Raw genomic sequence first — 12,347 nt, 5'->3', positions numbered from 1 at the left:
TCATAATTTAACCCCTTAAAAGAAAGTCCCATTTTTCCATTCGACAAAGTCACCCCTTCACCAACAATCAGTTGAAAACCGAGTCCGCAAATTTCAAATTATCCTTAACTAGATACCTGTTATCAGTAAGGCAAAAAGAGCATTGAGATAATCAATAGCAGTGTTCGCTATAGCGGGGGTCTTCGTGCAGTGCCACTACTGCTAATGACATATTCCTACGAGTGCCACAGGAGCCAAGGTAGAACAGTGTGGCTCTGACTCCGGTCAGCTGAGTAGTGTAGGCATCAAATCATTTGACATTTTAATCATGTGAATAATATTCTTACTAGTTAAGCTATAACCCTAGTTGGAAAAGCAGGATGCTATAAGCCCAGGGGCTCCAACGGGGAAACAGCTCAGTGAGGAAAGGAAGCAATGAAAAGTATATCTTAAGAACAGTCACATTGAAATAAATATTTCCTAAACTATAAAAATTTCAACATAAAAAAAGGAAGAATAATAAGAATAATGTGAAGCAATGTGATATTAGTTAATATGGAAAGCGAGTGAATATGGTGGAGCTATACAGCTCGAAGAGGAAGCTCCTTGTTAGACCTGACATTCATATTGGCACAGGTACGTGGGGTGAATGGATAGACTGTGTTTACTGCAATGGCAACGTTGATTGCCTAAGAATAATTGATTCTCTTTACATATATCTATACTCCTCGGCTACAAAAAATTTGTTTAGGTGTCAAGCTTATGATATAATATTTTATTCACAATTTTTTTGATAATATAAATACTAATAACGATAATTCATTTATCACACCAAAAGGGATATTACATAATCTATACTTTTATGCTACAAAACTTTTGTTTAGGGTTCAGGTAATGATATATCATTTTATTTAGAAAAACAAATATTATCTATAGAAATACTTATAACTGCTTCTAAATAATATTATCTATAGAAATACTTATAACTGTAATTCATTCAACATACCAATATAAATACTACATGCATCTATACTTCTCTGCTGTAGAATATTTGTTTAGGGTTCAGCTAATGATATTGTTTTTATTCACACGTTTCAATCAGAGACATACTTATAACTGTATTTCAATCAGCCCACCAATAAACTATTGACTATTAGAGATAGCATCGTTTTGCATTAATGGCTGATTAATCTTATTTCCAAATAGTCATGAATTATGTCCATGCTATTACTGTTGTAAACTACAGTATTAATATTATTATTATTATTTGCTAAGCTACAACCCTAGCTGGAAAAGCAAAATGCTATAAGCCCAGGGGCCCCAACAGGGAAAATAGCCCAGTAAGGAAAGGAAAGAAGGAAAAATAAAATATTTTAAGAAGAGTAACATTAAAATAAATATTTCCTATATAAACTATGAAAACTTTAACAAAACAAGAGGAAGAGAAATTAAATAGAATAGTGTGCCTGATTGTACCCTCAAGCAAGAGAACTCTAACCCAAGACAGTGGAAGACCATGGTACAGAGGCTATGGCACTACCCAAGACTAGAGAACAATGGTTTGATTTTGGAGTGTCCTTCTCCTAGAAGAGCTGCTTACCATAGCTAAAGAGTCTCTTCTACCCTTACTAAGAGGAAAGTAGCCACAGAACAAATACAGTGCAGTAGTTAACCCCTTGAGCGAAGAAGAATACAACTTATGGTGTGCATGAACTTAATGCCCTCTTTGGAGTCATAGAAGCATACCATTTTTCTTCTATCTCTAACGAAACAAGGACTGTTGCGATAAAGCCTCCAGCACGCATGTTCACATACCTATTTATAGACCAGCAGGTGCCATAATTGATTGATTGATTGATAGTTTTCTGGCATCCTGACATGCAGGTGCCATAAGCTGTTCAATCTTCATTCAGATGAAGATAGCTCATTCAGCAGAAAAATACATCAGTATAGATTTTCAATACTCTTTCGCATGACTTACTCGTCTGAAACTACACCTTGTTTTTTTCTTGGGGGGAGGGGGTGGGGGGGGGGGGGAAATTTCCTTTAGTTTCTAGCTAAATAGTCTCCCAGAAGCTAGTTGAGCTGCCTTATTATTATCTATTATTATTATTATTATTATCATTATTATCATTATTATTATTATTATTATTATTATTATTATTAAGCTACAACCCTAGTTGGAAAAGCACATTGCTATAAGCCCAGGGGCTCCAACAGGGAAAATAGCCCGGTGAGGAAAGGAAACAAAAATTAAATCTTGAAGAAGAGTAACAACATTAAAATAAATAATTCCTATATCAAACTATAAAAACTTTAATAAAACAAGAAGAAGAGAAATAAGATAGAATAGAATGCCTGAGTGTACCCTCAAGCAAAAGTACTCTAACCCAAGGCAGTGGAAGACCATTTTAAAATGGAAGGCTAACGGGTGCAATTTGTTCAACAACGACAACAACAACAACAACAACAACAACAACAACAACAACAAATGCAGCTGTCCAATCCATTACAAGACAAATGCCTCGGACATGTCCTTATTCATGTCTGGGGTTTGGCCAGTTTTCAATACTACGTTGATGTATTGGTAATGGTGCGAGATTTTTGTCTCGTAACAAAATAGCAAAACTACACACACACACACATACACACACATGTATAACATGAATTTGAAAGGCCCATTGATAGAATTGCACGCATGCCTTTATTTATTTTTACAACTATAAAATTTCAAAATTTCGAGGCTACATGAAACCAATATATATAAATAGATACATACATATATATATATTTATATATATATATATATATATATATATATATATATATATATATATATATATATATATATGTGTGTGTGTGTGTGTGTATATATATATATGTATATATTATATATACATATATAAAAACACACACACACACACACACACACATATATATATATATATATATATATATATATATATATATATATATATATATATATATATATATATATAAACACACACACACACACACACACACACACACATATATATATATATATATATATATATATATATATATATATATATATATATACAGTATACACATATATATATACATATGAGTGGGTGTGTCTTCAACTTTTTAAATTACTATGATGAACTGGAGTAGCCAACAGAATGTACAACTAGAGGGGCACTCAATAGAATGCAGCCCTCCGCATCGGCAGCTTATCTCTCGATCTTCTGCACGACCTTGACCTTTGACCTCAACATGTATTAATTGCCATGGATTTTCATATACTCCAATACGAACCAAGTTTTGAAGTCTCTGTGACAAAGATGTCCAAACTAATGGCTGTTTACGTGAATTGAAAATTTAACTTGACCGTGACCTTGACCTTTGACCTCAACATGTATTAATTGCCATGGATTTTCATATACTCCAATACGAACCAAGTTTTGAAGTCTCTGTGACAAAGATGTCCAAACTAATGGCTGTTTACGTGAATTGAAAATTTTACTTGACCGTGACCTTGACCTTTGACCTCAACATTTATTAATTGCCATGGATTTTCCTACACTAAAAATGACCCAAGTTTTGAAGTCTCTGTGACAAAGATGTTCAAACTTATGACTGATTTCGTGAATTGGACATTTTGCTTGACCGTGACCTTGACCTTGACTTTGACCTTCCAAAATTTAATATAATTTCCAAATTTTCATATAACAGTTAATCCCTGCAAGTTTCATTAATCTACGATTAAAATTGTGGCCAGGAAGCTGTTCACAAACAAACACATAAACAGGGGGTAAACATAACCTCCTTCCTACTTCGTTGGTGGAGGTAAAAATCATAAGTGTATAGCAATATCTGTAAATCTCCTAAATCTGTATAACCAGTGAAACTAATAATTAGTTTTACTGGTTACAACCACTGAAATGCAACCGATTCCAAACGGTATTGACTTAGTAATCATCTAAGAATAGAACAGTTTGATATTGATCTGGTATCCTGATGAATTTCACAGACACCTTCAAACAAAGTTACTCCAACGCCTTCTAAAGACATAACATGTCCTCTTCTTGGAGAAGGACACTTCAAAACGAAACCATTGTTCTCTAGTCCAGGGTAGTGCCATAGCCTCTGAACCATGGTCTTCCACTGACTTGGGTTAGAGTTCTCTTGCTTGAGGGTACACTCGGGCACGCACTTCGATCTAGTTTCAGAGACACCTCCAAACAAAGTTACTCCAACGCCTTCTAAAGACATATCATGTCCTCTTCTATGAGAAGGACACTTCAAAACGAAACCATTGTTCTCTAGTCCAGGGTAGTGCCATAGCCTCTGTACCATGGTCTTCCACTGACTTGGGTTAGAGTTCTCTTGCTTGAGGGTACACTCGGGCACGCTGTTCGATCTAGTTTCAGAGACACCTTCAAACAAAGTTACTCCAACGCCTTCTAAAGACATAACATGTCCTCATCTAGGAGGGCACTCCAAAACCAAACCATTGTTCTCTAGACCTGGGTAGTGCCATAGCCTCTGTACCATGATCATCCACTGTCTTGGGTTAGAGTTCTCTTGCTTGAGGGTACACTCGGGCATGCTGTTCTATCTAGTTTCTCTTCCTCTGGTTTTGTTGAAGTTTTTATTGTTTATATAGGAAATATTTATTGGAATATTGTTACTATTCTTAATATATTCTATTTTTCCTTGTGTCTTTTCCTCAATGGGTTATTTTCCCTGTTGGGGCCCCTGGGCTTATAGCATCCTGCTTTTCCAACTAGGGTTGTAGCTTAGCATTATAATAATAATAATAATAATAATAATAATAATAATAATAATGATAATACACGTATCGAACTGTCAACCTAACCGCCCCAGGACTCCTCGCTGCTGGGAGGAAGGACACTGGTGACTGGTACAATACTCTAATAAACGCTACCGGGGTCTAAGCGATGTCAGGCAGGGCAGCCGATCGGGACTACGGTCTACCCTAAAGCCATAGCGAAGTCTTTCAAAAGAAGGCAACCGTGCTTAGCCAATACGAATGGCAAAAAGCACTTTAATAGAAGAAGAGTTACTGGCTTCATAGAAATAAGAACAAAAGTACTAACAAAAATATTTAAAGATAATAATACTTGAAATAAAGAAATACTGTGCACAATGGCAGGCATATATGAATGCTTTAAATAATAATAATAATAATAATAATAATAATAATAATAATAATAATAATAATAATAATAATAATAATAATAATAATAATAATAAACATATCACAATCATTTTAAAGCTCGGAGGGACACTGCAAGACTTAGAAAATTTTAAGTTGCAACCATGATTACTAATTTCGATTGTAGAGTTTTATATCATAATACCTCTAATAATATATCAGTATACATAATGCCAGTCTCGGGTGTCTTACACTGTTAAAAAAATCGTAATTTTAATCGGAAATTCTCCGTAAATATATACAGTTCTCAGCCGTATTTCAGTAAAACACAGGCGACCGTAATTTTTACCCTACTTTGTTATGATCTTAAACGGGTTGGTGACTGTAATATCACTCCTTAACGTCAATATATCCGTTTTTAAAACGGTAAATGCCTGGCAACATTTATTCCAGGATTATTACCGTTTTTATGGCTAATTTTTAAAAGATTACAATAAGACAAACAAGTACTCCAATGAAATCCTTCAGTAAAATTTCATAAAACATTAATGCACTATAATACTTCATAATATTTAATTCATAGGAGCCTATGATATATTTCTAAAACATATCTTTAGTGGAAAATTAAGAGGGAATGACGCAAAGAAATTATTACAATTTGCAATGCCACGTAAAGTAGAGAGAGAGAGAGAGAGAGAGAGAGAGAGAGAGAGAGAGAGAGAGAGAGAGAGAGAGAGAGAGAGAGAGAGAGAGAGAGAGAGAGAGAGAGGGAGTCTGATATGAATAATATCTGAAGGTATTCATATACATTCAATGAACCACAGTATGAACCTATACAAATAATTCTTCCCATGCTTTTACAAGTTATTTACTAACACAATATCTACCCTAATTTACTGTGGTATCCTATTCTTAGTAACCTAACAATCTTTGTTCCAATTATCAACTTTTATAGCAATCATCATCATCTCCTCCTACGCCTATTGACGCAAAGGGCCTCGGTTACATTTCGCCAACTCGTCCCTATCTTGAGCTTTTAAATCAATACTCCTCCATTCATCATCTACTTCACGTTTCATAGTCCTCAGCCATGTAGGCCTAGGTCTTCCAACTTTTTTAGTGCCTTGTGGAGCCCAGTTAAACGTTTGGTGAATTAATCTCTTGGGGAGTGCGAAGAGCATGCCCAAACCATCTCCATCTATCCCTCATCGTGATTTCCTCCACATATGACACTTGAGTACACTCTCTTATAGTTTCATTTCTAATCATATCTTGCCATTTATAGTTTAATTTCTAATCATATCTTGCCATTTATAGTTTCATTTCTAACCATATCCTGTCATAACATAAAAAAAAATTAATAAATCATATATGTGAAATGAAATTTTAAAAGATTTTACCATGACCCAAATATGACTAGACCTCACGACTGTAATTTCTTTCTTTCTGTTATGAAATATTTATGATACTTTAATAGCTCTATTATCCAATAGTTAAAATAATTAGCCAGGTTACAGTTATGCTGTCATTATTTTCATTTCTTGCCTCATTTCCTTTTTATGAATGATTCAAGCAGAAAGTTCTCCGTAATTATCATGTGTTTGATATTTTAGTCCTTTCTGTGTCATGTGTTTGATATTTTAGTCCTTTCTGTGTCATGTGTTTGATATTTTAGTCCTTTCTGTGTCATTTGTTTGATATCTTAGTCCTTTCTGTGTCATGTGTTTGATATTTTAGTCCTTTCTGTGTCATGTGTTTGATATTTCACTCCTTTCTGTGTCATGTGTTTGATATTTTAGTCCTTTCTGTGTCATGTGTTTGATATTTCACTCCTTTCTGTGTCATGTGTTTGATATTTCACTCCTTTCTGTGCCATGTGTTTGATATTTTAGTCCTTTCTGTGTCATGTGTTTGATATTTCACTCCTTTCTGTGCCATGTGTTTGATATTTCACTCCTTTCTGTGCCATGTGTTTGATATTTTAGTCCTTTCTGTGCCATGTGTTTGATATTTTAGTCCTTTCTGTGTCATGTGTTTGATATTTTAGTCCTTTCTGTGTCATGTGTTTGATATTTTAGTCCTTTCTCTGTGTCATGTGTTTGATATTTTAGTCCTTTCTGTGCCATGTGTTTGATATTTTAGTCCTTTCTGTGTCATGTGTTTGATATTTTAGTCCTTTCTGTGCCATGTGTTTGATATTTTAGTCCTTTCTGTGCCATGTGTTTGATATTTTAGTCCTTTCTGTGCCATGTGTTTGATATTTTAGTCCTTTCTGTGTCATGTGTTTGATATTTTAGTCCTTTCTGTGTAGTCTATACAATCGTGTCCTAATTCTTGTATATAGATATGTGTTGCACGTCAGGGTAAATTAACTCTATAATCATGAGAATTCCACTAAAACCTATGGTAAGCAGCTCTTCTAGGAAAAGGACACTCCAAAATCAAACCATTGTTCTCTAATCTTGTGTAGTACCATAGCCTCTGTATCATGGTCTTCCAATGCCTTGGGTTAGAGTTCTCTTTCTTGAGGGTACACTCGGGCACACTGTTCTATCTTATATCTTATTTCTCTTCCTCTTGTTTCGTTAAAGCTTTTATAGTTTATATAGTGATATTTGTAGTGCCATAGCCTCTGTACCATGGTCTTTCAATGTCTTGGGTTAGAGTTCTCTTGCTTGAGGGTACAATCGGGCACACTGTTCTATCTTATGTCTTATTTCTCTTCCTCTTGTTTTGTTAGTTTTTATAGTTTATAAAGTGATATTTATTTTGATATTGTTGCTCTTCTTAAAATATTTCGTTTTTCCTTGTTTCTTTTCCTCACTGAGCTATTTTCCCTGTTGGAGCCCCTGGGCTTATAGCATCCTGCTTTTCCAACTTGGGTTGTAGCTTAGCAAATAATAATAATAATAATAATAATAATAATAATAATAATAATAATAATAATCAGCATGTTGTTGTAGCAAGATTGCATTTTGGTAGCGAGGGGCGTTTAGTTGCCTTTGTGCGCTCAAGTAGACAAGGCTCTCAGCGGAGAGATTGTTAACTGTGTACAATATAATGTACTTACAAACATTTTGTTATAAAGTGAAAAAACTAGTGTTCTGATGTCTCATTATCCGTCAACATGGGACAATCGTACCAGTAAAACAATGCTTGCATTTCTCAATTGGCACATGTCCTGTCTACTTACATACATACATATACCAAGGCACTTCCCCCAATTTTGGGGGTAGCCGACACCAACAATGAAACAAAACACAAAGGGGACCTCTACTCTCTACGTTCTTTCAGCCTAACCAGGGACTTAACCGAGTTCAGCTGGTACTGCTAAGGTGCCACAGCCCAACCTCCCACATTATCCACCACAGATAAAGCTTCATAATGCTGAGTCCCCTACTGCTGCTACCTCCGCGGTCATCTAAGGCACCGGAGGAAGCAGCAGGGCCTATCGGAACTGCGTCACAATCGCTCGCCATTCATTCCTATTTCTAGCACGCTCTCTTGCCTCTCTCGCATCTATCCTCCTATCACCCAGAGCTTTCTTCACACCATCCATCCACCCAAACCTTGGCCTTCCTCTTGTACTTCTCCCATCAACTCTTGCATTCATCACCTTCTTTAGCAGACAACCATTTTCCATTCTCTCAACATGGCCAAACCACCTCAACACATTCATATCCCCTCTAGCCGCTAACTCATTTCTTACACCCGTTCTCTCCCTCACCACTTCGTTCCTAACCCTATCTACTCGAGATACACCAGCCATACTCCTTAGACACTTCATCTCAAACACATTCAATTTCCGTCTCTCCATCACTTTCATTCCCCACAACTCCGATCCATACATCACAGTTGGTACAATCACTTTCTCATATAGAACTCTCTTTACATTCAAGCCCAACCCTCTATTTTTTACTACTCCCTTAACTGCCCCCAACACTTTGCAACCTTCATTCACTCTCTGACGTACATCTGCTTCCACTCCACCATTTGCTGCAACAATAGACCCCAAGTACTTAAACTGATCCACCTCCTCAAGTAACTCTTCATTCAACATGACATTCAACCTTGCACCACCTTCCCTTCTCGTACATCTCATAACCTTACTCTTACCCACATCAACTCTCAACTTCCTTCTCTCACACACCCTTCCAAATTCTGTCACTAGTCGGTCAAGCTTCTCTTCTGTGTCTGCTACCAGTACAGTATCATCCGCAAACAACAACTGATTTACCTCCCATTCATGGTCATTCTCGCCTACCAGTTTTAATCCTCGTCCAAGCACTCGAGCATTCACCTCTCTCACCACTCCATCAACATACAAGTTAAACAACCACGGCGACATCACACATCCCTGTCTCAGCCCCACTCTCACCGGAAACCAATCACTCACTTCATTTCCTATTCTAACACATGCTTTACTACCTTTGTAGAGACTTTTCACTGCTTGCAACAACCTTCCACCAACTCCATATAACCTCATCACATTCCACATTGCTTCCCTATCAACTCTATCATATGCTTTCTCCAGATCCATAAACGCAACATACACCTCCTTACCTTTTGCTAAATATTTCTCGCATATCTGCCTAACTGTAAAAATCTGATTCATACAACCCCTACCTCTTCTAAAACCACCCTGTACTTCCAAGATTGCATTCTCTGTTTCATCCTTAATCCTATTAATCAGTACTCTACCATACACTTTTCCAACTACACTCAACAAACTAATACCTCTTGAATTACAACACTCATGCACATCTCCCTTACCCTTATATAGTGGTACTGTCTACTTAATTCTGCATATTATTTAATTTTCATTTACTCCCTTATCATTATTCTTTATTATGTGAAGATGATGTTACTGTTTTTTTAGAATAATTTATTGTTAATTTTTTCGCATCGTTTTTTTATTTCCTTGTTTCCTTCCCTCACTGGGCTATTTTTCCTTGTTGGAGTACTTGGACATATAGCATCTTGTTTTTCCAACTTGGGTTGTAGCTTGACTAATAATAATAATAATAATAATAATAATAATAATAATAATAATAATAATAATAATAATACTCTTTCAACCTATAATTATATATAATATAAACAGAATAAAAGCAACGTGGATGATTTTATGCCGGAGAGAGAGAGAGAGAGAGAGAGAGAGAGAGAGAGAGAGAGAGAGAGAGAGAGAGAGAGAGAGAGAGAGAGACTAATGTGGCAGACAGGCGAAGTGATTTAAGACCGACACAGAATGCACGAATCTCTTTTTAAATAAAGTTCCCTCCTCATGCGATCGAACCACGGGTCACCCACTGCAATGTATTGAGTGTTTACGCAGGTTTGGCACCGAGATAGTCAGTTACTCAGTCACGGATTTATTGAATGTCATTTTTTATATCTCGCCTGGAATTCACTGGAAAACTCTGAACTTGTAGGACAGGTCTGGGTTATGTGGCTGTTTGTTTAATCTTCCCAAATGTGATAAATAATATATATATCAAATACATTTATATATATATATATATATATATATATATATATATATATATGTATATATACTGTATATATATATATATATATATATATATGTATATATACTGTATATATATATATATATATATATATATATATATATATATATATATATATATATATATATATATATACAGTATATATACATATATATACAGTATATATATATATATATATATATATATGTGTGTGTGTGTGTATATATATACAGTATATATATACGCACACACACACACACACATATATATATATATATATATATATATATATGTATATATATATATATATATATATATATATATATATATATATATATATATATATATATATATATACACATCAACAAGAACAGCAAATGCAACCGTTTATAGTCCACTGCAAAACACAGGCCTCTTTATTCATGTCTAGGTTTGGCCAGTTTTTCATCACCACGTATATGTGTGTGTGTGTGTGCGTGGGCGCACATAGGCCTCTGCAATAAGATGGCAGATTCCCATAATTTCGAATAACACATCTGAACAAATAATGTCTTTACTGACGCAGCCAAATACTCACGTATATAGCACCGTTCACAACAGCGATTAATAACAATACTCTCTCTCTCTCTCTCTCTCTCTCTCTCTCTCTCTCTCTCTCTCTCTCTCTCTCTCTCTCTCTCTCTCTCTCTCTCTCTCTCCATCACCCAGGGTTACAATGGAATGTAAACAAGGTGACATATATAAAATGTCATGAAAGTTAATGACCTCGCCTGACCTCGCTAAATCTAGATAGATCCTGTGAAGATGTCAATTGCCTGACCTACTCCGCCCGAGTTCAATATCCAGCAAAATCAAGCTCTAATTATTGCAATACATAAACTAGAGGGGCACTCAGTAGAGTGCAGACCTCCGCTAGGGTAGCTTATTTCTTGACCTTTTGGACTGATTTTGGACGTTAGTCTAGTCCGTGACCTTGACCTTTGGCCTTCCAAAATTTAATCATTTCCTGTTTTTTTACATAAGAGTTTAAAATCCCTGCAAGTTTCATTATTTTGCGATTAAAATTGTGGCCGTATGGTTGATGACCGGAGACTGACCTTTTGCTTGACCTTGACCTTTGACTCGACCTTGACCTTCGACCTTAATATGTCCAAACTTATGGCTGATTACGTGAACTGGATATTTTGCTTGACCATGACCTTGACCTTTGACCATGACCTTCAAAAACTTAATCCTTTCCAGCTTTTTACATAGCAGTTAACCCCTGCAAGTTTCAGGAAGCTCTTCACAAACAAACAAAAACACAAACAATATAAAACATAACCTTCCAACTTCGTTGGCGGAGCTAATAAAGCAAGCCTTGGTTCTGTTTAATGACATTACTTCGCGGAAGTGCTTCAACCTTTTTCGCCCACGTGTAACTGCAAGGAGAGTCATATTGATTTAATTGTTGACTGCAGATAGCGTGAAAATTGTGCTTTTGCTACAGTCTACCTTTTACTGAGAACGACTCATGTAAAATGCTAATTCTTACTTACGTTTTTAATTTAGATTTATAAAATTAACATGTTAAAAAATCACTTCATTATTATTATTATTATTATTATATGCTAAGCTACAACCCTAGTTGGAAAAGCAGGATGCTATAAGCCCAGGGGCCCCAACAGGGAAAATAGCCCAGTGAGGAAAGGAAATAA

General features: G+C 35.6%; 1 protein-coding gene across 1 annotated transcript in view; it reads left to right on the top strand.

The window, feature by feature from the left end:
- Positions 1-275: 275 nt before the first annotated feature.
- LOC137634125 (uncharacterized) overlaps positions 276-12,347 on the top strand; it is a 20,018-nt gene continuing 7,946 nt past the window's right edge. The window contains exon 1 of the mRNA XM_068366352.1: positions 276-615. The gene's annotated coding sequence lies outside the window, so the exon portion shown is untranslated. The remainder of the gene's footprint in view (positions 616-12,347) is intronic.

The sequence above is a fragment of the Palaemon carinicauda genome, chromosome 44 (genome assembly GCF_036898095.1).
Source record: "Palaemon carinicauda isolate YSFRI2023 chromosome 44, ASM3689809v2, whole genome shotgun sequence".
Lineage (NCBI taxonomy): Eukaryota > Metazoa > Arthropoda > Malacostraca > Decapoda > Palaemonidae > Palaemon > Palaemon carinicauda.
The sequence above is the reverse complement of the archived record's forward strand: the minus strand, read 5'-3'. Positions and strand labels throughout refer to the sequence as shown.